This window comes from Jaculus jaculus, chromosome 12 (genome assembly GCF_020740685.1).
Source record: "Jaculus jaculus isolate mJacJac1 chromosome 12, mJacJac1.mat.Y.cur, whole genome shotgun sequence".
Taxonomy (NCBI): domain Eukaryota; kingdom Metazoa; phylum Chordata; class Mammalia; order Rodentia; family Dipodidae; genus Jaculus; species Jaculus jaculus.
Genome location: NC_059113.1, coordinates 102,514,297 through 102,540,749, shown reverse-complemented (window position 1 = coordinate 102,540,749; position 26,453 = coordinate 102,514,297). Strand labels below are relative to the sequence as shown.

Genomic DNA, 26,453 nt, shown 5'->3' with positions numbered 1-26,453 from the left:
GCTGAGTATATGTCTATGTGATCTGTTTGCACATATACATGTCTGTTACTGCGTGGGGGTACTTCTGGGCATAGGTGTGGGTGCATGAATATGCACACGGGTTTGGAAGAGGTTGACACTGAGTGACTTCCTTGTTTCTCTCTACTTTATTTACTAAGATACAATTAATTTTTTGAACCTGGAGCTCCCTGATTCACCTAGACCAATAAGCAGAATGCTCAGGGATGGCTGACTCCACCTTTCAATTGCTGGAGGGATACCTTACCTGGCCCGTGTTTCTACAAGAGCTGGGTATCACAAGTCAGGTCTTCTTGCTTATGGGAGCAAGGACTTTACTAACTTGTCATCTCTCAGCCCCCCAATTAATCCTTTATTAAAAGTTAGATGAGAGGGAGTCTAGAAGGGTGGCTTAGCAGATAAAGTGCTTGTGTGTGAAGCCTAAAGACCCAGGTTTGATTCCCCAGGACCCATGTAAGGCTGATGCGTCTGGAGTTTGTTTGCAGCGGCTAGAGGCCCTGATGTGCCCATGCTCTCTGTCTGTCTATCCCTCTCTCCCAAATAAATAAAAGTTTAAAAAAAAAGATAAGAGGCTAGAAAGATGGCTCAGCCATTAAAGGCAGTTACATTCAAAGCCTGATGGCCTGTGTTCATTTCCCCAGTATCCACATATCCACATACAGTTAGTCCCATAAAAGTACAGAAGTGTTTTGACTTGTTTGCAGAGATAAGAGGCTCTGCTATGCCCATACTCAACAACTCTCTCTCACACACACACTTTCTTGTAAATAAATAAAACACTTTGAAAAATTAAAGGAATGGTCCACAATTTCTTAGTTATCATTCTGTTTCTCAGCCTTGCTAGCAAATATTTGAAGAATATTACATAACTAAATAGCAAAACCCATATCCCAAATATACATGTACACATATATACTTTAAAAACTGTCTATTGTAATAATAATGGAAATTTGAATATATATCTATATATTTAACACTTCTATGAATTAACTATCATTGTCACTTCAGGTGAGTCCTAAGACTCATGAGGAAATAGGACAAACTTACTGGTATTTTATTTCTGAAACATACATAGTAATTTCCTAATGCTCCTAACAATTCTCATTACATATTTTGGTGCTGACACCTTTAACGTAGACTTCCTGAATGTAAGCACAGGTAAACGGTCAGTATGAGTGGCAGTCAAGCATCACCGTTCACCTTCCCCATAACTGAAACTGACCAGAGCTCTTGGTTTTGTTGTTGTTGTTGTTTGTTTTTTGGTTTATTGAGGTAGGGTCTCACTCTAGCTCAGGTTGACCCGGAATTCACTGCAGAGTACCGCGACCTAGCTTCCCTCCAGTCTTCACACTCAGCCAGCACCACGCTTGTTTTACCATTTCTTTCTATCAAGCCACTTACATGTCTTTTCCTTGAAGTCAAAGTCTCTGATCACTGTAGGACAGCTGTCATTACAATTTACCTTTCTTTTTAAAAATATTTTTATTATTTGAGAGATGGAAAGAGTCTAAGAGAAAGAGAGAGAGAGAGGAGAGAGAATAGGTGCACCAGGGCTTTCAGCCATTGAAAATGAACTCCAGATGCATGTGCCATCTTGTGCATCTGGCTTACGTGGGGAATGGAACCGAGGTCCTTTGGCTTTACAGGCAAATGCCTTAACCACTAAGCTATCTCTTCAGCTGTAAAACTTACCTTTCATTTTAACTAACATTATATGACTCTTAGAATTGTTATTGCTTTTATTCTCATAGATTTTCTGAAGTTTCATCTGAAATATTTACTCCCCATTTTTTAAATTTTTAGTAAGTATTTTTGTAGCACATAAGGCCTATCTCCTCTCACATCCAAAGGATCACCAACCTCAACAATACTTGACTCAAATGGCAAGATATGCAAAAAGGCTGACTTAGCAAGTATGCATTTCCCAGTGCTCTGTGCTTGTGATATTCATAATACCACCTAATGAAACTGAAATGAATGAGCTGAAATTAAAATGAAAACAAATGCTTATTAAGCACTTGATCTGACTGATGCATTTCACTTTGATTCACTCTCTCTGTGCGTCTGCCTCTTTCTCTCTACATCTCTCTCAAATAAATAAGAATATTTTTTTAAGTGACATGAATGACCTTTTGTCACTGGGACACTGAAAGGAGTTTTCTGGCCCATGCTGGGACCAGGCTGGCAAGAGACACACAGCGAACCCCAGCAAACATTCAGTTCCTTCTGAGCATTTATGTAGTGATCAGTACAGATAAAATTATTGACCAAAAATGCTGTTTTGGCTTCTGAACATGTACTTAACATATATATTTAGATGCTAGCAAAGAACATGTTGAGAAAGAATGAGTCTTTCCCCACTATATCCAACACCACAGCCCTATTTTCAAATCCTTTCTGCCCTCTCATTAATTCAAAATAAGGAAAGTTGAAAGAAATCTGCCCTTTTCACAGTAAACCACATTTTTTTCTTTTCTATCAGTGTATCTTACATAAAAGCCAAGCAAAGAAAAAAATGCAAGCATTTGCAAAACCCAAGTTGGGAACTAGAGTAGAGGTTAGGGGTCATCAGCTGCCATGCCTTCCGCTCACATGTGACGGGAGTCCAGAGGTTAGGGGTGACACAAACCCCACAGCTCATCAGGGTTAGAGCTCAGAGAGAACGCCCTGACAACATCCTCCACGGAAATGCAGAGAAGTGCTCCTCCCTCCGTAGATACCCACCCCTGCGTTGACTGCTTCAGAAAAACTTAAACTTATTGACTCATTCATTCATTCATTGAGTGCTTGGGCTCAAGCCCAAGGCCTCACATGCAGTGGGCACGCACTCTATCAGAGGATAATGCAACCGTGGTCCTCAGCCCTTCTGAGTTCTATATGTAGCAAGCTTTCAGAATTTGGATAAATGTTGCATCTCATTCCAACCCGAGATTTACGTTTTATCTGTATATCTCTCAATGCTAGACAATCTGTGTGTGATTTTTTTTTTCTAGAATTTTATTTTCTTGTTATCTTTAATAGTTTCTAAAGAAGATGTCTTTAATCATTTTTTTTTTTTTTTACTATTCAAACAGATTTTCTGCATAAGCTTGTAACTCATCATCCCATATTTATCACTTCACGACGAGATAGGTATGTTTTCTCCCTTTATCTAAACAACAGTTCATCCAATCTTGGAAAAACTATTAAGTTATCTTCAGCTCAAACTGAAGGATAGAAGAACTGGCTCCAGTCATCTTGTATAAGCACAAAGAGGAGACCAGCCTAAAACAGTACAAAATGCATTCAACCTTTCCCCTTTACTCCACATAGATCATTAATTAGTATGTAAAGACAAAACATTTTTCACATGACAAAAAGAAAAAATTAGTTTTCCTATATATTTTCTGGATCTATTTTTTTTTATTACCAGTAGGTTTGTTTGTTTTATTTTTTTTTAATTTAATTTTATTGGCTTTTTGCAAAGATGAAATCTCACTCCACACACAAGTTTATGAATTTCAGTAAGATCCTATATCATCACTGAAGTCATCAAAGCCTGTGTAATTAATTCCCCATCATCTTTCCCAGTGAGCTGTGTCATCATTTATGGGACAAATCACGTGTTCCCTACAGTTTAATGCTTTGTGACCAATGGTCGGTACAGTAACAGGCCCCACTGAACATTCAACAAATATATTAATGTTAATAAGCTAAATTAATATTAAACTATTAAGTATACAGGACAAAATACAGTCAAGAAACCCTATAAAGGATGAGTAAAATTCAGGTACCTGAGAGCCAATAAATATATATATTGCTTCTTGGAAACAAGGTCAAAAATGAATTATGATAAATTTGTCATTCAATCAAAGTTACTGAAGTTAGAAAAAAAATTTTCTTAAAAGTTTGAAAATAACTTTTTGTGTTTTCTAAAATATTTTCATTTACTCATTTAAAAGAGTGCAGAGAAAGAGCACGTATGTATAAGGACACACCAGGGCCTCCTGCCTCTGCAAATGGACCTAGAGGCATGCAGCACTTTGGACATCTGGTTTTATGTGGGTACTTGAGAATCAAACCCAGGCCACCAGGCCTTGTAAGCAGGTGCCTTTACCCCTGAGCCATCTCCTCGGCCTGACACTGAATTTTCTGAGCAGGCAAGAGTAAAAGGTGGAGAAGGAGCAGGCATAGAGAGAGCAGTCTCACTCTGGATGTCATCATTTTTGAGCAGCAGCAGCAGGACGTTGAGCGGGAAAGCCTTCCAGGACATGCAGAATTTGACTTTATTGGTGAAAGTGACTAAGATATGGACAAAAGACATGAACAAAAGGCATGTCATTGAGGGAGAATTCTCCAGACAGTGCAGGAATAAAGGAAGTGGCGGGAAAGAGGCAGGGAAGGGTGGGTGCTGCAGATAACTGTGAACTGAAAGTCGGCCTGAGACTGCAGCTGACCAGATCTAAGGAGCACAGTGACTTGGGTTTCTGTCTGGAAAGACAACAATGACATTAATAGAAGGAGGTGGAAGCAGGACAGGGACGGGTCCAAGTGGGTGTGGAGTTGTGCTTTGCTTACGTGGGTTTCAACTGTTAGACGGACATCTAAGTAGATAAGCATTTATATGGGGTTCTTCAAATCAGGGATAGAACAGACTACATGCATTCACTGTGGCCCTTCCCCTAAAGGAAGCTACTGAAATCGGGCTTAATTCAAGGTCAAAGTGCTACATACAGAGAGAGAAGATGGCCAAATTTAGAACTCCAGGGAAAATGTGTGTTTAAGCATTGAAAGACGGATGTTATGTTTAAGGCACAGAAGAACCCATTAGAAAAGTATGACAAGAATGCACACAAAAGAGCAGGCATGTTCAAAAAAGAGATGTATTCTGCAAGAGGGAAGGGAGCCTAAGAAAACTACAATTAAGTTTTAGATTGGAAAGAAATGCACGAAGCTAAAAGAGAGACTCTAATAACAAAAATAGGGCAGAGTGAAAAGAAATGAGGAGCCAGGAAGTCAATGGTGGTGGGAAAACCATCAAGAGGAGAGTCTGTTATGACCAAATGGCAAATTCAAAATTTATGATTTCCAGGACAGTAGATCTCGCTTGCATTATTTATTTACAGTGGTAGATTTTTTCAAATGAAAATAATTGCTACACAGTGTACAAAATTAGCTTCAACAATGTCTGTAACAAACTTTTAAACCCTAGAAAGGTTGGGGGGAAAATCCAGATACTCACTTTGCCCTTAACAAAGAGACAAGCCAAAAAAAAGCACATAAGGAATAATCTACAAAATCTACAAAAATTACAGCTAGTGCTGGAGAGATGGCTTAGCCATTAAGAAACTTGCCTGCGAAGCCTAAGAATGCATGTTTGAAACTCCAGGTCCCACATACCCAGATGCATAGTGATTCAAATGTGCAATGTCGTACATGTGCACAAGGGGGCACAGTGTCTGGCATTTGTTCACTGTGGTTGAAAGGCTCCGATGCACCCATTCTTTCTCTCCCTCTCTCTCTACATCTCTCTCTCTTCATCCTTTTCTCTGTCTTTCTTTCAAAAATAAAATAATAATGATAAATCTATAGCTAAAATCATATTTCATGGTGAAACACTTAATTGTTCTACTATTACCAAGAACAAAGCAAGAATGCCTCCTTCTCACCACTTCTAATGAATACTGAAGTAAATACATTGGGCAATTGAAACAAGTTAAGAAGTAGAAAAACACAAATTAAAAGTTATTGCCTATTTGTTTTATGCATATAAATTGTCTAATTGAAATTCCCAAAGGAAATTCACAACAAAACCTAAAACCAGCAAGTAGATGTGGTAAGATTTCAGGACATAAGGCTAATCTACAAAATTTCATGGCAATCTAGGTATTAACTGCAGATATTGTGTTTGATTATTTTTATAGAGTATCTACAAAAATGTCAACAAATAGAAAGTTCTTGGGAAGAAATCATTTAGAGAGTTGGTTATACCAAACTGTACAAATTTTGATGAGAATTACTAAGAAAATCTACAATATTCAGAGAAACATACCATGTTTAACATTGTTAACCAGCCAGCTTTCCTTGTCTATAGCAATGAAATCCCAAACAAAAAGCCAATTAGGTCTTCATAAGCAAATTGACCAACCGACACTAAGATTAACTAGAAGACACAGAATGGACACACCAATGTGAAGGATGCCAACAATACTAAAGCCTTACAGATTCGGGGAGGTGCTGGAGAGATGGCTTCATGATTAAGGATTTTGCCTGTGAAACCTAAGGACCCAGGTTCGATTCCCCAGTACATACATAAGCCAGATGCATAAGGTTGCACATGCATCTGGAGTTCATTTGCAGTGGCTAGAAGCCCTGTCATGCTCATTTTCTCCCTCCCTCCCTCTCTCTCTCATAAATGAATAAAATATAATTTTAAAATCCTTACAGATAGTTAGAGACTCATTGTTTTCAGTCTCATTAGGCTAGAGTCATCAGGAATCTGGGACAATGGTACATCTCTCTATCTACAGGTATTCTAGAGACTGAAGTGGGGCTCACTTGGAGGCTGAACCAGTCTAGACAGCAGAGCAATAGTCTGTTTCAGGAAAGGAAAGAAAAGAAAGAAGAGGAAGGGAAGGGGAGGAAAGGGGGAAGGGAGGGAAGAGAGTAGAGGTGTGATGGGAGAGGAGATATAAGAAGAGGAAGGGAGGGTAGAAAAGAACGTCTGTGTCTGATATCTGTCTGAAAGCAATGGAATCAGGGGAATACAGGCTAAAAGAGGTTGGCAAGTATATTTTTACCAAGTTTCCAGATCAAACAGAATGTAACGTGTCCTAGTAAATGACAGTGGGACAGCTAGATATCTATCTGGAAATAATGAACTTTTATTAATATTGTACGTCATGTCCCCAAATTAATTTCAATGCATCAGAAACTTAAATGAACAAGTTAAAATCATAAAATCTACTAGAAGAAAACAGAATAAATGCATTAGGACTATGAATGAGGCAAAGATGCCCAAGAAGAGAAAGTGCATGAGGGGCTGGGGCGATACTTAGTGCATATGATGCTTGCTTGCAAAACCTGCCAACCCAGGTTCAATTCTTCAGCCACCATATAAAGCTGGAAAGGTATGTGTTTGCAGTATCAAGAGACCCTGGCACATCCACACTTACACACACATGCATACACACACACACAAATCTAAATTAAAAAAGGAAAGAAAAATGTATGAAATATCACTTCATCAGAACCAAAGTCAAGATCAAACAACACTTGTGTTCTTTGAAAGACACTGTTAAGTAAACAAATCAACAGGTCCCACTTAGAGAAAACATATGCCACACAGATACCAACAGGAGTGGGATCAAGGTTTACAAAGGGTTATAGCTCAGGAAGAAAACTGACAGTCTATTTTAAAAGAGGGAAAGCAATGTGGCCAGACACATCAGTAAAGATTTATGATCAGCAAACAACTTTGTTTGATATGTACAATATCATTAATTAGGCAAAACCCCAGTACAATGTCTAAATTCAAGGGATTTGTTTGTCTTTGTTTTGTGGTACTGGGAATCCAAGCCCAGGCCTTACACATGCTACGTGAGGTTGTACCACTGGGCTATCGCCTTTGTCCTCTGTCATCATTGTGGTTGTTGCGGCTATTCCTTTTACTATTATTTTGAGATGGCATCTTACTAAGGTACCCAAGCTGGCCTTGAACTGACTTTGTAGCCCAGGCCGACTTTGAACTTGTGATCTTCCTATCTCAGCTTCCCACATAGCTGACAGTAAAAGGCCTGTGTCATCAGGCCCAGCTGCAGTTTGAAAATAAAAGAAAGCATTTGACAATATGTACCAACTGGAATCCTCACATATTGAAGGTTCAACAGTACTAGGACTCTGGAAAGCAAAATGTAAAAGATTGCTGACCATATGATAAAGCTATTCAATTTTAACATGTTTACTCAAGAGTATCATCAACATATATTCAAATACAGATTTATATGGAAGTTTCAATGTCAATTTTATTTGTAAGACTCAGAAACTGAAATTATACATGTCTATCACCATACAAGTCCGCAAAGAAAATTCTGTATAGCCATGCATGAAAAGAAGTATTACTCAGCAGACATATGAAACAAAATGAATTTCAATACCATTATACTGAGTGAATGAAACTAACCACGTGAGGAAAGAAGTACAAAATTGCTTTTATATAAAATATGGAAGATAAATACAAATCCACATGACATATAACAAAACAGCGGCTACCTGGGGAGAGAGAGTGAGGAGGGATGGATTGGAAAGGAAGCCAAGAAAACATTGAAAGTAATAGAAGTATTTATTTTCTTGATTTCACAAGTACCTGGAAAAATCTTGTTTAACTATACGCATGTGCAACTCATTGTTATTCATAAGCTTTATATTAACCCGCTATTGACAAAAAAAAGACCTCAGAAAGATAAAACTTCAGAGAATTCTGAGCTAAATTCCAAATTCTGAGAAGTACAAGGAGTCATGAAGCTGATATCTACGGTCGTCAGGGAGGAAGCAGAGGGGGGCAAGACGTGCGCACAGACGAGGGCAAAGGGAAGGAAGCCACGTGACAACTTAACTTTCGGTTCTGCAGGTGTCCAGAATGTGAAGTGAGAGTCTGGGGAGGCTCACTCACATGCCTATAATTTCCTGCTGGCTTCATTAAGGGCAGGAGACCGATGTGTGCTAGGAAGGTTCTTTGGAGGCCAAGCAGTGGCTTTCTGCAGGCTGTGAGCAGAGCCAAAGGAGAGGCATCACTGTGGTGCCCAAAGGCTCAGCAAGAGCAGGCAGTGGCAGCTGATCGACAGCCCAGCAAGGCAAGATCTCCGAGGGCCGAGCCTGCTACCTGAAGAGAGGACTCCCTGGAGACTCCAAAGCTGGCTATGTGTCAAGGGAGCACATAGAGATGTGTCAAACTCGACACCTTGGGGAAAAGAGAGTCCTTTCCCTACTCTCAAAACATGCAAAACCTGGTCAATTAAATCTTTGTAAAGTAGTGACAAAGCTACTCAGTTCTCGATGGACGGGTCCTGCAAGCCTGCTTCCTGAGTGTGTGCATGTGTGCGCATGGTATTGTACACATAATTCCTACCTGCATCTAGTCTTCCTCGTGTTGCTCAAGAAAGAAACCAGAACCCAGGCAGGAAAAGAAGTGGTGACTAGAAACAGCTCATAACCATTTAAAGTCTAACAGAAAAAAAAAAATACCCTAAATAATATCCTAAATTCTATATTCTATAATACCCTATCATATCCTGTAATACTTTAAATTCTATATTCAACAAAATATGCTTGAATAGTGAATAAGTTTGTGATATGTCTATAACCCTGGTACTCAAGGCTGAGGCAGGGGGATGAAGACTTCCATGCCAGGGTGGGTGACATGATAAAACTCTCTCAAATAAAAGCAAAACAACACAACACAACAACCAACAAATCTGCAGCAAGATTCAAGACAGTCGCTGAGAAATGCAAATGTTTCCTTAACTTTTTAAAAAGCCTAAAAGGCAATAAAGAGAGTGGGAATATTATGATTATTTATTTTGAATGAATATTTATAAAAACGCAAAAGATTTTTATTCCTTTCTTATGTATGCATTTCAAAATTCATAGATCCTTTACAACTAATTATAAGTCACATGTGATAGAATCTAGACGATTTCATTCATATGCAAAATGTAGCTTATTTACCATGTAGCAGAAATATTTGCATATGAGCAAAAAGAGTTGTTCTTCATAATAATTTAAAGGACTGTCCAGCATGGCTGCAAACCCTGGTCCACCTCTAATTCAGAGTAGCCCAGGCAGGAGAGCTACTGGCCTGCTCGGTGCCTCCATTTCCTCATCAGTAAAACAATGAGGTCAAGAACCCTTATCTAAGGGTTTCCTGATGGCAGTAACATTGTATCAGTGCTTGCAACATAGTAAGTGTTTAATAAATGCAATTGATCATTACTAGATTTGAAGATTATTATAGCTCTTTTACGTTCACCTTGCTGGAAACACAAGTTTCTCCCAATCAGCATCTTTCCGGCCACCTTCTGGAAGCACTGGAGTTGTCTTAAACCTTGTGAGAGACTTCCAGGTCAAAACCATGTTCCTTACAATACCTTTATAATATGTGCCATTTCCCTCTCATTCCAGCAGACTTCAGGGAAGTTTTGCAGGGCCTATTCATTCCAAAGTCAATTGCAATTGTGTAAGACTTCCTAAGACAGAAAGTTTAGCCAATAAAGGTACATTTAAAGAGGTTACTACAAGGTTGCCCCCAGAACTTCACTTCTTCCTAGCTCACATTACATTTTCTTTAATCTCTAATCACACTGTTTTTTTTTATATATTTTTTAAATTTTTTATTTATTTATTTGCAAGCAGGAAGCAGGAGAGATAGACAGACAGACAGAGAATTGGCACTACATGGCCTGGAGCCACTGCAAACGAACTCCAGATGCATGTGACCCTTGTGCATCTGGCTTATGTGGGTCCTGGGGAATTGGACCTGGATCCTCTGGCTTCACAGGAAAACGCCTTAACCACTAAGCACTCTCTCCAATGTCACACTGCTCTTTTAACAGGAGAATTTTGAAATAATTTTTCTTTTTTATATTTTACTTTTCTTTATTTATTTGCAAAAGAGAGAGAGTGAAATAAGGAGAGAGAGACAGAGAGAGAGAGAGAAAATGGGCATGCCAGGGCCTCCAGCCACTGCAAATAAACTCCAGGTGTGTGCACCTCCTTGTCCTTCCTGGCTTAATGGGTCCTGGGGAATTGAACCTGGGTCCTTTGGCTGTGCAGGTAAGTGCCTTAACCACCAAGCCATTTCTCCAGCCCCTGAAGTTATTTTTCTTATACTCATATGTAAACCCAAGGACTACTGCACCTTCAGTAATAAATTATTTTAGCTTTGATGAAAGTAATTTTTTAACTTAAGATATTAGTGTTTAATATTTATTTAATGTAAGGGAGCCTGCACATGTTATAACTGAGGACTGTAATTAAAAGAGGAAAAGCTTCATCAACCTGTACTTGCAGCATCTACACCTGCCGTGATGAGACAGATGACTTCGTAATACTTCAAGTTCCTCACAAGACAGTGCGGACGTTAACTAATACAACGCTAGTGCTGAATAAGGAACTATGTCACCATGTGAAAGATTTGTAAGTTGCATTGCTGTATTATTTCCAAATGACCAGCATATGGCATGAGCATGATGGACAACACACACATGAAACACCCATGGAAAGAAGGTGGTAGAAGGAAGGATAACTTCATATCCAACACTGCAAATTAAGCTTAAAGAAATTATCACTTCTCAATTTTGGCATTATATACAGAAATACTGACAATGTCTGACAATATGTACTAAACTTTTTCACATTAAAGCTTTTTTTTTTTTCATTTACTCCCAACAAACCAACCTGAATTTCTTCAATACTGAACAGATAATGCCTTTTGTTATTTCAAATAGTAAGATGAAGATTATGGATTCTCTTGTTTGTGTATATTTACGTGTGTATGGTGTGTGCATGAGTACACTCATACCACTGTGGGCTTGGCTTGCAGTGGTTACAGGACAACCTTGAGGTGTTTGGTCATGGCCTCAGACCTTATTTGAGAAAGGTTCTCTCTTATTTTGCCACGGCAGATGACAAGCTAGCTGACCTGTGAGCTTCAGGATGCCCTTGGCCCTGACTCCCATTGCCATAGATGCACTGGGATTAGAGACACATGGGCCACTTGCTTCTGGCTTTATGTGGGCTCCAGATCCAATTGTCAGGCTTGTGAAACAAGCTGTTTTAACCACTGAGATATCTCTCTAGCTCCCAAACTGAATCATTTTATCAAATGTGACGTGATTTCTTAGGAATTCTAGGTTCTGGAGCTGGGGAGAAGGCTTGGCGGTTAACGCGCACACTGAAGAAGCCTAAGGACCCACATTCCATTCTCTCATCCCACGTAAGCCATCTGGCACATGGTGGCTCATGCATCTGGAGTTCATTTGCAGTAGTTAGAAGCCCTGGCATGCCTATTCTCATTCAATCTCTCCTTTTCTCTCTCTCTCTCTCTCTCTCTCTCTCTCTCTCTCTTTCTCTCTCTGTCTCAAATAAATAAAAATAAATCTAATATTTTAAAAAAGAAATCTAGTCTCTAAATAATATCTCACTGATGCCTAGGCCAGCACAGCTCTTCCATGGCATTTCTGTAAGTGCCACAATAATTCTGGGTCTAAACCATCCTCCTCACACATCCTGGCTCTTTCCACTTTAAAATTTATATTTTCTGGATGCTATGGACTACATCACATAATCCCATCTTAATTTCTGTTTTGAAACAAGGTCTTCTGTAGCAAAGGTAAGCCTGAGTACTTATGATGTAGCCAAGGTCAAGCTTCAATGTGAGATTCTCCTGCTTCCACCATCTATACCTGAATTACAAGTGTGCACCACCATACCTGATTTTATGCAGTACTTGGATCACACCCAGGGCTTCTGCATGCCAAGGAAGCACTCCAGGAACAGCCTATATTGCCAGCTCACTCATCATAGAATTCTGCCCTATCCTTTGTTAAATGCTTTCTCAACTTGAGTATTACAGAATAAATAGGTGCAGGAAAGCGGAGGAATCAAGAATACACATTCCTGGAGAAAAAAATGAGACATGTATAAAAGACAAAACTATGGAAACAAACAAACAAAAACCAAGAATGTAGAAATGAACTCAGCTATGGCAATTGTTAGTAATGATGTTTTGAAGAGAAAGAGCAGAACAAGGAGGAGGCATGGCTATCAAATTAGCAACCGGAAGTCAAGAGCAGGTATGGTGGTTTGAATCAGGTGTCTCCCAAAATTCCTGAGCTTTGAATTTTCAGCCCCTAGCTAGTGGCAGTTTTGGAGGTGGAGCTTGGCTGGAGGAGGTGTGCGGCTGGAAGGGATCTTAGAAGTCTTGCCAGTTTGCCTCACTCTCTTGCTGCCATTTCCCACCTGCCAGCAGGGAGTGAGATCAAGCCTCTGCTGTACCATCTTTCCCTGCCATCATGGAGCTTCCCCTGGAGACTGTAAGCCAAAATAAAACCTTCCCTTCCATCACCTGCTTTTGGTTGGGTGTTGTGTCCTAGTGATGTGAAGGTGACTACAATATCAGGTGTGTCACATGCCCCTTAACAGGGTTTTTAACATGTAATACAGACAAAAGTTGTTGAGGTTTGTTTTCACTGAGTCAACTATCATTTATCGAGGACAGTTAATGTAGTTACAGCCAAGCACTAATTTTCTGTGTAGTTAACTAGACTGACCACAAGAGCTCTTTATTTCTACTCCCACTGTTACATGTAAGTCCCTTAGCTCATTTTTCTTTTGTTTGACTTAAACAAGATAAACTAGGTTGCAGGGATGAAAAAGTTATCCATGGAATCCTAGAAACAATCCAAACGCAAAGGAGCTCAGGCTTCTAGCAGGAGCAGTGACATGGAAGCTAGTGTGGAGACTGCACTGGGAATGCCCATCACATATGGTTTTCTTGCTGTTGACCAAACCAGCAAGAAGACTGATGATGGTCAGCAGCCTAAGTCAAAATGAGTCCATAGCCTCCCTGGGAGGTGGGAAAGTGAGGGAAGGAGAAAGCATCAGCTTCAGTTAGGTTGTTAGGGCATCTGCTTTCCCAGATAAAGCACACTGTGTCAGGAAGTACCACGCCACTCCTTTCTGCTGCTGCCAAATGAACTGAGCATAAGGCATCATAGTAAGAAATCCAGAATCCATCTGTGCCAGCCATCAGGGAAAAGATATCTGCAAATAGATGCTATGTCACATTAAATTATTACTTGGGGGTACAGATGGACAAAGATGAAAGTTACTTATCATGTGACTGCACATATTTTAAAACATTTAAGACATGGAATCTTATCCTAATTGTCACTTGCAATGCTGCCTTTCGCTAATAACTTTTACAAATATATAGTGCCAAACCAGTGTGAGAATGTCTTATTTTAAGCTAGGTGTCTTTGTGCATGCCCGGAATCCCACTTGGAGGACAGAAGTCTGAGGGTAGAATGTACAAGGCCAGCCCAGGCTGGCCTGGATAGTGAGCATGCCTAGGCAACCTAGTAAGTACCTATTCTACTCTTGTGTGTGTGTGTGTGTGTGTGTGTATATATATATATCACATGTATGAGGTTTTAAATCTCCAGTACTTACAATTTTATTGTGCTCATCCTAATCTACTTCTATGTCACATTTTTAACCTTACAAATAATTTATGCCTACTGCCACCTAGATTATGTTTTATGCTGACCCAGACCTAAGTAATACTTTACCCAAGCTAATGAAAGATTGGAATTCCACATTCAGAGATGTCTTTTGTTAACACTCTTGTCTCCTTTAGCTATGGAGAAGTATCCAAGACATTTCTCAGGCTCTGAAAACACAGTAGTATCAAACCCAGAACACACTACATTATTTTTCTTATGTATATACACACTTGGCAAAGTTCAGTTTATCAATTAGGCATGGAAAGAGATTAACAACCTTGTATTATAACAACACATTGCTGATAGATTTATTTAAAATTTAATAATTGTTTATTTCTAGAATTTTTCATTTAATAATTTCAGACTACTGTTGATAGCAAAAAATTGAAACCACAGGCAGCTAAATTGTGAGTAAGAAAGCTATTGTGATATGAACCACAAATCATTCAATTTCTTATACCAGAGCACCATTGAAGATTGAAAGTGATGGACATTTGAGAGTGCAGCCAATGATTACACTGTGTATTTATGTGCTTATATCAGTAAAACAAACTTCTCTGGTAAAATCCTGCAGAATTAAAGTCACATGGATGCTTACCTCACAATGCCATATAATGTTTGCATCCCCATCTACCAAGTTTTTAACATCAAAATCCAATCTCCAATGTGATCATAGTCAGACATAGGACTTTTGGGAGAAGAGCCCTCATGAACAAGTTTAATGAGTTCACCAGAGAAACCCAAGAAAAAAATTACTTTCTACTATGTGGAACGTGGTCAGTCCTCATATATTTGTTGGCAGGTCTTCAATGGAAACTGAGTCTCACCCTGTCTTGGTCTTAGACTCCCTAACCTCGAAAGCCATGATGTATTCTTCTTTGTTGTCCATAAACCTAGCAGTCTATGATAATTTCTTTCAACAGGGTGAATGTACTGAAACATGTGGTCAAAATAGCAAACAAATTCCTATCCATTCCCAGAAATGCCTATCAGACTCTGAATGGTTTGAATTGGTTTTCTAGCCTAATGAAAACAAATGTATATAACTTATACCTTCCTCTATCCTCAAAATAAAGCATAACATGGTTCCATATGCTCTAATAAAGCAAATGTTTATCTCTCCATCACTTTTTTGCTGCAACACAATCCCTTTTTATCTTTAATGTCTTGTGCCAGTATTCTCCAAGATCTTTGCCCCAAGCAGGCTTATTTCATAACACACACTTTCCTCTGTGTGTACTCATAAAATACCCAGCACTTATCCTGAGTTTCTGTGCCAATTGGGGAATTGGACCAAAATGGTACCATGTCCTACAAAGAATCCCTAAGGAGAAACAGAAGACTCTGCACACAGTTACAATTTAGAATTGAAATGTGATGAGGAAGGTATGGGGTGTTGTGCAAATACACAGTAAGTATTCATTTCAGAACTGGAAGTTCAGAGAGAGTTTCTAAGGAGAGCTGATGTTGCAACAATACACAGTGTAAGCAGGTGTGGACCTCCTCATGTATAAAAGGAGAGGCTAGAACAAGACACACAGCGGTGTGGAAGCTTGGCAGGGTGCACACCTGAACTGTAGCTACTGTAGAAGCTAACGGTGGAGTGTGGTGTGAGCCTGGGCCAGGCCTATTGGGGCAACATACCAAGAATCTGATCCTGGTGAAAGAAAGAAAGAATGAAGGAACTAAAAGAAAAGAAAGAAAAATAGAGAGGGGGAGGGAGGGAAAGAAATGGGGAAAAAGAGAGGATGAGGAGGAGGGAGGAAGGAAAAGAAAGGAAACAAGAAAGGAAGGTAGAGATAGAAAGGAGGAGGGAGGGAGAAAGAAGGAAAAGAAAGAAAGAAATAAAGAAAGAAAGAAAGAAAGAAAGAAAGAAAGAGAGAAAGAAAGAGAGAAAGAAAGAGAGAGAGAGATGGAGGGAAGAAGGAAGGAAGGAAGGAAGGAAGGAAGGAAGGAAGGAAGGAAGGAAGGAAGGAAGGAAGGAAAGAGCAGGGAGGGAAGGATGAAGAAAGAAAGAAAACAAAAGAGAGGAGGAAGGAAGGAAAAGAGAGGGGGAGGGAAGGAAAAGAGAGGGGGAGGGAAGGAAGGAAGGAAAAGAAAGAAAATATGTGGGAGAGGAAGGGAGGGAGAGTGAAGAAAAAGAAAAAAATAAAGAAAGAAAGGAAAGGAAAGGAAAGGAAAGGAAAGGAAAGGAAAGGAAAGGAAAGGAAAGGAAAGGAAAGGAAAGGAAAGGAAAGGAAAGGAAAGAGGAAAGTGAGAGTATGGGAGAGAAAATTTCCAAGCACACAAGGTCTCTGCACAGCACTTTCTGCCTCATAACTTGGTCACTCCCCACCTGCTCATGCCTCATCCTCTGCCTGCTCTCCCATGGAAGCCCTGCCAGTGCTGTGAGCTCAACACCCAGGCCTTGTTTTAAAAGCTCACCTAAGTTCATCTAAGTCCTAGATCACCTCTGGCACACTTCCCTCTATTTTTTCCACCCTGAAGAACCATCTCCCTTCTTCCCCATTCTTTAGAGCCCATTAAAACTGTCACATACATATCACACTGATCGTTCGGGGCTGACATGTATAATTCGGAGACTAATTTTTTTTTTCTTTTGTTAGCTGCCACGTGCAGGCATTTAAATTCCTTCAAGCCGGTGACTGTGCCATCCACCTTGTAGAACCTTCCCCAGAGACAGGCAAAGTCTGTAATGGACTTTATTGAGACAAGCACAAAAGAGTGACTCCTCTCAAAAGAGCATTGTGAATTACCAACCACAAAAAAAGATGGAGCTTTTAAAAATTATAAAAACAAAGAATGTCCTTTTTCTTCCTGTTATGATTGCTCAATAAAGCAGTAAAAAATGGCATTTTTATTAGATGTGGGGAAAGCATTCTGCCTGCTGGGAGGTAAAGGAGTTCAAATGGCAGAACCTAATCACATAGCTGTGCTGGTCTACACATGGCTTCCTCTCTGCTCCCCAAAGTCATACTTATTCTGATAAAAGAAAGACCAAAATTAAAAAAAAAAAACAAACACAAATATATGGCCCAGGCTATATGATAATATTAAAATGCATTTAAATTCATGAATAGTGAAATGTCAATTACAAAGTACTGAAAGAAATTATGGACAAGGTCATGGATTATTGAAGTTTTCTCTTAAAATGCTGTAATAGCTGGTAGTGGCGGAACAGGCTTGTAAGTGCAACACTCAGGAAGCTGGAGTTAGAGACTAAAAAGTCTCAGCCAGCCTGGACTGCATAGCAAGCTCTGCCTCAACAAAGACAGGTGGAAGGAAAGGTGGGAAAAAGGGATGGGGGATGCGAAGGAGGGAAGGATGGAGGGAGGGAAGGAAAGAAAAACATGGTAAGGAGAAGGGTTAACGGAGAAGTTATCCAGCCAATGCCTCAATTTTCAAAACAGGGAGTGTGAATTCCCCAGATTGTAACTCAGAGTTTAACACTGAGTCGAGGCACCATTCCATAAAGATTTTTTTACAATTATACTCTGTGAACATTGAAAATAAGAAGTGTTACAGAAAAGCCAGGAGTGGTCAGAGGAACAGATCAACAGGAGACAATCTATCTTTTGGGTTTTAGTAGTTGCCCAATATCTGATCAGCAGAAAGTGGAAACATTCCAGCAAGGGCTCTCCCCCGGTCTGTCTGTCACAGTGAACATCTGGGTCTCACAAGGAATGTAAACCCCAAGAAAGAGAGAGGTACGTGACTATATAACTGCAGGGCAGCCTTATAAGAGCACTGATAAACAGACTATCCTGAAGCCGGAAGAAGCAAGCAAAGGTATCAAACCATTCCAAAAGTTCTTCCAGTTCAGTGCTGTGCAATTCCTTGGATGAAGCTTTTAGTAACATACCAGATGGCATCCATTAGTGCCTCTGTGCAGTGGGAAATGGTTCACCTGAATTATGAGATTAAAATAAAAAAGAGGGCTGGAGAGATGGCTTAGAGGTTAAATGCTCTCCTGTGAAACCTAAGGACCCCGGTTCGAGGCTCGATTCCCCAGGACCCACATTAGCCAGATGCACAAGGGGGTGCGCATGTCTGGAGTTCGTTTGTAGTGGCTGGAAGCCCTGGTGTGCCCATTCATTCTCTCTCTCTCTCTCTCTCTGTCGCTCTCAAATAATAAAAATAAACAAAAAAAGAAATAAAAAAGAATTTAAGAAGATCTTGACCTTCTGGAGCAATAGCTAAAAGAAATATTAAATTTATTTGCAATAAGTATTTTAAGCCCCAAATTAAGACAGGTGTGGTGGCAGAGATCTATAATCCTAGCACTCAAGAGATTGAGGGCAGGAGGATGGCAAGTTCAAGGCCAACCTGGACTAGGTGCAAATTTTAGGCTAGCCTGGGCTGCAAGTGAGACCCTAAATCAGGTATCCAAACATAAAGTTGCAGAAGAATATGCAAAAGAGATGTAAAAATAAATACTGTAGTACAAAAAAGGGCAAGAACAAAGAAAGTAGGAGAGAGAGAGTGATAGAGAACAGAAAGTGGGAGGGGTTGACTGACTGTGGGCATACAGCACAGACAATCCAGTGAACCCAACTACACCACGACATCCTTGATACGTGAGCTCTGAGGACGATACTTAACACAATCAAGAATTCATCCCCAGAAGAAACTCTGTGACAGTAAGCTCTCATCCCATACCAAGTAAGGATGAGGTGAAAAAATACATTATCTTAGAATCTTCAAGAGTTGTTATGTGTGGAAGAATTGTACTTAGGTACTCAAAGGGGGAACAAAAGGAAACAGAGAGAAAACAGTTTTTGAAACAATAATGTATTGTTCAATGTAAGAAAATACCCTTTTTACTCCAAATTGTCCAAAGCAATACATGCTATATTCCAGATGAGTCTTAAATAATTTACCAGAGTTGATATTTATCCCCCTAATTTGACTTGGTAAGTATGGGCAACTGTTGATAGTGACAATTCTTTTTTTTTTAATTTCTTTTTTTCTATGTGAGTGAAAGAATTGGTGCACCAGGTCCTCTAGCCAATGCAATTGAAATCCAGATGTGTGCATCCCCTTGTGCGCATATGTGAACTGTTCGCTTGAATCACTGTACATCTGGCTTATGTGGGACCTGGAGAGTCGAATACGAGTCCTTAGGCTTCTCCTTAGTCACTAAGCCATCTCCGCAGCCTGAGAGTGACAATTCTTAAGTCCTCAATGTGAGTAGATTTGAAAATTGTTGTATTGAAGGATTTGGTGCAGCATGAACCAAGGGAGAAAGAAAAAAAAAAATGTACTTCATGAGCCCCGGAAGCAGTCCTTAGGCTGTAACTAGAATGGGTCAACTGAAAGTTCTAAAATGAGGATCCAGAAATTTGTCTTAGTAAAACTAGATCGCAATTATTTTCAGCTTTGCAAACAATATGGACTATGTCAACAACACTCGGCTCTTCTGTGGTTCCATGCAACTGGAAAAGAGACAAATGAATACTTCTGAGTCTCAATAAATATATTTTTTACATACAAAATTAAAGAGTTGACCCAAGGAAACAATTGCATTACTCTGCCCAGCTGTACCAGCAGCAAGGAAGTGGTTCAGGTATCCTATGTATAGACTGGGAAGCCGATTGCACAAGAGAAGAGGGAGCTGGGCCAGAGTTGAAATTACTGTCCAAGATGGATGGATTAGAAATGGGAAACCATGAGAAAAAAAAAAAAAAAGCCAAGTGTCAGGAGACAAAAGATGAAAGCATCAAGTGTCAGATGGCTATAAATTACTGAAATTATTAGAAGGATAACAGTGTTGCATTGAGAAAAAGAAGATAGGGCTCTGATTTTTCCTTTGGGCAGGCCTAGAGATAGGTGAGTCCTTGAAGGTCCCTGCAGAAACAGATCAGGTCAAAGTAAAGCCATGTCTAGGAAACTCAGTTAAGAGATGTGGAACAAAGCCCCGTAGGAGGCAGGCAGAGGATAGGGTGGCTCACAAAGCCTCGGCTGTTGTAGACTTTAAGAAAGAATGCTCACCAGATCAACACGCTGATAATGTGTTGGAGAGACAGTAACCACAGTGAGGGCTGTACACTGAAGGAAAGTGTGATGGAGGACAGAAACAGCAGTTTCCAAACAGGTCTTTACAGGCAACAAAGACTGTGAGAGAAGAACAGAGATGGGCCCCTGGGTGGGCAAGTCCCCAACCCTCCAAGTAAGTCCTCCCAAAACAAACACTAAAGGCTGCATGGCATTCCTGAACAAAATACCCCATGGCACCTGGCACAGTCTGATGACCACACTACCTAGCTCATTAGGCATCGTCTGCGTAGACACTGAAGGGCTATGAATCCAAGAATGGAGCCCCTCAAGGAAAGCTGAGATTGGCAGAGAAGCAGACATTTCGACAGGTACCTCAAGGTCATGTGACAGCAGGGAAAGGAATGTGAAAGTAGGCTGGCCATAGGCAAAGAATTCCAGCACGTGTGAGTGAGGCGGTCTCCATTTCCTGGTGTTTAATCCTAAAACTGCTGTCTGATGGTGACTTCTCCCTAATCTTTACTGTGGGGAGACTGAGGAGTGGGTAGATGAGTCTATTAAAATCGGCTTTGATTTCATGGAAAAAAAAAAAAAAAAAAGGTTTGTTTTAGTAGAAGATTAATTATGGCCAGAAAGAATGGGAGGTAATTAAAGTTAGTAATACAAGCACAGCAAGAGCTCAGTGTTTTGATTTTGTTTTTTTAAGTAATGTTCTCTTATACTGTGGGATGAAAGGAGTACCTGGTCCCCAAAGTTCCTCCCAAATAATTCCGTTTATTATCCATAGGCCTCAGGGTATCACAAGATGAAGTCGTCTGCTGACCTAGACTCAAGGAAGAGGAAAGTATAGGCAAGGGATTTCTAAAATGTTTTGTGAGAAAATGAAAGATTCAGATATGACTCAGGATAACCAAGAAATTAATTACCCAAGCCTCAAGTCAACCGATTGGTTTACACCCAAGTAAACTGATTCATGAAGAAAAGGAACGAAAGATGATCATCAGCACCTCTTCTCACAGCAGGGCAAGATGGCGGCAGTGCTAAGAACTGCGCAGGCACGTCACAGAAAATCGATCAAGATAGATCAAGATGGCCCATCCAGAAAACTGTAATTTCAGCTAACTGATGCTTTACTGAAAGAACATTACTCTTTCTGCAAATATGCAAAAAAAAATGTAGTAAGCAGAAATGTTTAAGAAAGTTTGCCTGGCTGAATGTTTATGATCTATGCTACGAAAGAGTCTCGTAAAAGTTGAATATCCTATATAAATAAAGCCAAGCAACTCCCAAAGAAGTCAGACATCAAAAGTCCTGAATCACCACTTCCAGCATTTTTTTTCCCATCAATAGCATGTTTGGCTTTTAAATCTAAATATTAATTTATCTTTTCAGTGCTCATATTTGTGAGGATTCATTCCTAAGTTGAGTTTTGAGAAAGGTTAACTAAGGACTTTGGGCTACATAACTTAAAATATCTTAAGCTAACCAGTAAATAAAGTCATGATTCTCCTCCCTAGATACATCCTCTCTAGTATCTAACAGATTTAAATAAAGGAATTAATTCTTCTTGTATGGTTTTCTTGTTTGGTATGGACATCTACACATAGGGTCTGTATAGAGCTATTATATTAACCATACTATAAAGCACCATGTCATTTACAAGTAGTGCATATTTCAGTTGCATTTCAAGTAGAGGAAAGCATTTCTACTTCCTGTCCTGTGCCCGGAAGACCTGGCAGTACAAGAAGAAGCATAAGTCCCATCTATCCGTCACAAGCCCCTTCTATCCATCACAAGCCTACTAAGTAAACTTCACAGAACTATACTTGCTATACTTGGTATCGTACTAATGAGACTGTTTTGCTCTTTTACATAAATCTTTAATTAGCATACAAAGGAGTGTGTTTCATGGTGACATTTTAATTTCCTACATATATATCAGTATATTTTGTCCTTACTTGCCTCCCCCTTCCCGCTTTCCCTTTCCTTGGAAATCTCTTTCTCCCACCCCAAGTTGTCTCTGCTTCTGCTTTTATATCACACATATGTATGGATGTAAAAGCCAGATTCTGCACATGAGGGAAGATATTTGATGTGCGACGCTTGTCTTTCTGAGTTTGGCTTCTTCTGCTTAACATGATGATCTTTGGTTCCATTTTTCCTGCAAATGTTAAGATTTCATTTTTATGTAGGGCTGATTAAAATTCCCTTGTTAGTATGTCTCACACTTCCCTTATCCATTCTGTTATGGACAGACATCGAGGCTGGCTCCACACCTTGGCTACTGTGAACAGTGTAGCAACAACCATGGATGTGCAAGTCTCTCTGTGGTTTGCTGACAGAACCCTTCAGGCATGCACCCAGGGGTTAAATAGCTGGATCATATGGCTGTCCTATTTTTAGACTTTTGAAATCTCCCTACTGACTTCCCTAATGGCTGCAACAGTTTATATCCTCACCAGCAGTCTGTAAGGGGCCCTCTTTCTCCATACCCTCACTGGCCTTTAAAATACAGAAACTTGTCACACACACGGTAAGCCTTCCTGGTAGAAATGATTACTCTCTTTCTAGACTAGGTAGTGTGTTGGCTTCCACGTTTGAAAACACTGTGCATCTTGGCTTTCTTTTGGGTCACAGATATCTTCTATTTTACTAAACATGAGAAAACTCATTCGTCTAAGTACAACATCTGGGATGACAGAAACCCATAAAACATCTTCAGAACCAATCAGCGAGTCACGGAATAAGGTAGAAACTTCACAGACACCCTCCGCTGGGGCAATACGGCATTTATGACTTCCAGCAAATTAAGCTGTGCTTTAGAATTCTAGACATTTTGCTGTTGTTATACTGTTACTACCATGGATTAGCAGCACTCCTCATAACAGTGCCTGAAGTGATCATTCCTTAAGATCATGTACACACACACACACACACACACACACACACATATATATATATATATATATATATGAAAAGCAACACATTTTACTACACTGTAAAATAACATCTAAAACTGAATTTATCATTAAGAGTTCCAATATTTATGCACCTAACAGGACGGTTGGCTGTATTCCTATCAGGCCCGATGCTAGTAAATAGACATCAGTCCTTGCTGGAGAAATGATCTTAAGAAAGCAACTGTAGATGTGTGTTGTAAAGAAGTTCCAATGAAAGAGATTCATCCTCCTTGAAACCCAGGGTGGTTTCAGGAAGCTGAGAACCAGGCGCCCCAGCACCAGTGGCTTCCAGAAGCTGCACAGTCCTCTGGCTTCCTTCAGATGTAAACTGTTTATCAAACGCAAAATGAAGAAGCCACCAAAGTGAGAAAGTAACAGAAGGACTAAAGAAATGCATGGCCTGGAATCACATGACAACATGGTCAGGCAATCCGCCTCCCCACCCCCACACAAAAAAACACTGAGAGACAGCTCTGTGGACCCAGGGACGGGGTGCCCACGCACACAGGCCTAGGAGTTTGTGGTGACCCCTTCTTACCACCTTCCAAAGTGCCTCTGTCATAATGACAACCAAGCAGCCACACTCTCCCGTGCGCTGGGACACACTGGCACACTTTGGCGAGGCCCCTCAGCTCCCTGCAAGTTTGCAGGCTGCTAGCTCTGGGCATGTTCCGCACCCACCCAGGCATTTAGCGCTGGAGGAGGGCGCACCGCTTAACCACTGGGGCAGCCTACTGAATGAGCAAAGAAGGGTGCTCAGCTGCACACCGAGGGCTGTAAGGTCCAGGCGGGGGACGCGGGAGGCCGCGATGCTGGGCCGAGCTGGAGGCTGGGATGCGTGGCTCGGGGCTTAGATGACCTTGATCTCAAGAGTCCCTGCTCCTCCCTCCCGCGCCGCAGGTCCCCAGGGTCCCCGAGCTGCCTCCCCGGCGTCCCCCTCTCCATCTCTCTCCAGCGTGGGAACCTGGTCCCCGCTTGCTCTGGATTGGGCAAAGCGCGGGGAGAGCTTTCCGGGAGAGGAAGGGGGAGGACACCCGGCAGCCTCCCCCATCTCTACCCCCCCGCCCCCCGCCCCGGCCAAGGGTCGATTACTCTGGAGAGCGCAACCTCCCCAGGGCACAAAGCCGCGACCACTTACTCGGTGGCTTCCCAGACCTCGGCGCGCCTTCCCCAACCTCCAGCGCCGGCTGAGATCCCCGCGCAGAGCCGCACTGCGAAGACTGGAGGGCGTCAGCCGGTGGGCGGGAGAGGTGACCCAGCGGTGGCACCTGTCTGTCGGTCCCGGCGCGAGCGCACCGGGGCACCCGCCGCCGCTCCGCGCTCCCGGTCCGCCACTCCGCTCAACAGGCGGGGCAGGAGACGACCGACCTACCGCGCTCCCGATGGCCCCGGTCGCTGCAAAATAATCCCGTCTTGCTTCTGTCCGTCACCAGGTCTTTCCAGCTGATGACCCCAGAACACCCGTACACTTCCTTTCTCTGTAGCACACAATTTGTTTATTTATTTTTTTTTTTTCCAGACCTCTCCTGCCCCTTCCTTTTCTCTGCCCCAACCACCAGAAAAGAAAGTAACAGCCCGAACCCACCATAGTGTGAGCAGGCCAGGCCCCTGGGCGAGGCTGGGGCGCCCCGGGCTCGCAGGTGTCTGTCCCCCGGCGGGGCTCTGCGCCTCGGGGTCCGTTCGCGCGCGCGCGCGGGGAGGAGAAGGAGCCGTGTGTTCAAGCAGGACTTGTGGGAACTGGCGGTGGAGTCCCACCCACTCTCTTCCCAGACTCAGGATGGGGAACCGGGTTCTGTTCTCAGTGGCCGCCCAATCCAAGCCATCCTTGAAATAACAGGGGCCCACAGACACCTTGGGAAGGGATGAAGAAGAGGACGCTGGGAAAATTTGGGATAGTTAAAAACAGGAAAAGGTTTTCTCCAGTACACACTGGTCTGGCAATATTGTAGTTTTCCATAATTAAAAGCTCCAGACATGCTTGCTGGAATGTGGTTCCCTCCTCCCTCTCCTTCCTCTCTCTCTCCTCTCTCTCTCTCTCTCTCCTCTCTCTCTCTCTCTCTCTCTCTCTCTCTCTCTCTCTCTCTCTCTCTCTCTCTCTCTCTGTCTTTCTCTGTCTTGACCAGATTTTCAGGTTTGAAGCCAACTCACTTGCCAAGTTCTTTCTATGGTCACCCAAACCGAATTTGTTTTGAATAGTTTGGTTCAGTACACGCACACACCCCTTGTTCTGATATTAGTGAGTTAAAAGTCGCCTTTCTAAAATTAAAAAGTTGTGCTTTTTCTTTGATTTTCTCGCCTTAAAAAGCATATTTTATTTAAGTTAGCTAACAAGTTGATTTCCGTGTGGCTTATTCACAGCATCTTTAGTTTTTCTCTTCAATATTTTGTATATGTATTTGAGTGAGAGAAAGAGGCACAGGTAGAAGAAGAAATGGGCATGTCAGGGCCTTCAGCCATTGCAAAAGAACTCCAGACGCATGTACCACCCTTGTACATCTGGCTGAAGTGGCTGGTGGGAAATGGAACTTGGGTCCTTAGGCTTCTCAGGCAAAATCCTTAACCACTAAGCTGTATGTCCAGCCTACATCTTTACTTTTGATTAACCCTTCTCCCACCACGTCTCCTCCTCCACACCCTTCCGCTGATCTCACTTCTATCACCCTCACCCATTCCCCAGCCCCTCCTTCTGCTTACACACACGCTTCCCTCTGCTCTTCGCGCTCCACTTTCTTCCCTCTCTTATGTCTCTAGTCTAGCTTCCTGGTCTCCACTACGACTAACCCAACTCGTATAGTAATCTAAAATTTGAGGGTAGGATCCACGTAGAGAGAACATGAGGTTACCTCACTTAGTATAATATTTTCCTGATCCACCCTTTTTTTTTTTCCAGAAAATTTCTTATTTTACTTGTTCTTTGCTCCATTGTGTTTATGTACCACATTGCCACTATCCATTCATCACTCGATGGTCATCTATGCTGATTTCATCTCCAAGCACTTGTGAACCAGAGCAGCAATGACTATGGAGGAGCAAGAATCTCCGTAGCACAGTGTAGAGTTCTTGGGGCCTATGTCGAGGAGTGGTAGAACTTTCCATGGTGGTATGTGTGAAGTCATTTTTCACTATGAAATCACAATTACTCCCTATGCCCTTTGGGATCCTTCAGCTCCAGCAAGTCTTTCACAATTGACTCATGACAATATCCTCTGTCAGCTTCTAG

At 41.4% G+C, this 26,453-nt stretch overlaps 1 protein-coding gene across 3 annotated transcripts in view; it reads right to left on the bottom strand.

Moving 5' to 3' along the window:
* Positions 1-25,085, bottom strand: part of Gucy1a1 (guanylate cyclase 1 soluble subunit alpha 1) — a 60,601-nt gene extending 35,516 nt beyond the window's left edge. Inside the window, exon 1 of one of the 3 annotated variants that reach the window (XM_004655884.2) lies at positions 24,819-25,085. The gene's annotated coding sequence lies outside the window, so the exon portion shown is untranslated. Of the gene's footprint in view, positions 1-23,771; positions 23,900-24,371; positions 24,519-24,818 lie in introns of those variants that run through there. The other 2 variants (XM_045131568.1, XM_045131569.1) reach the window with 2 other exon arrangements.
* Positions 25,086-26,453: the final 1,368 nt, after the last annotated feature.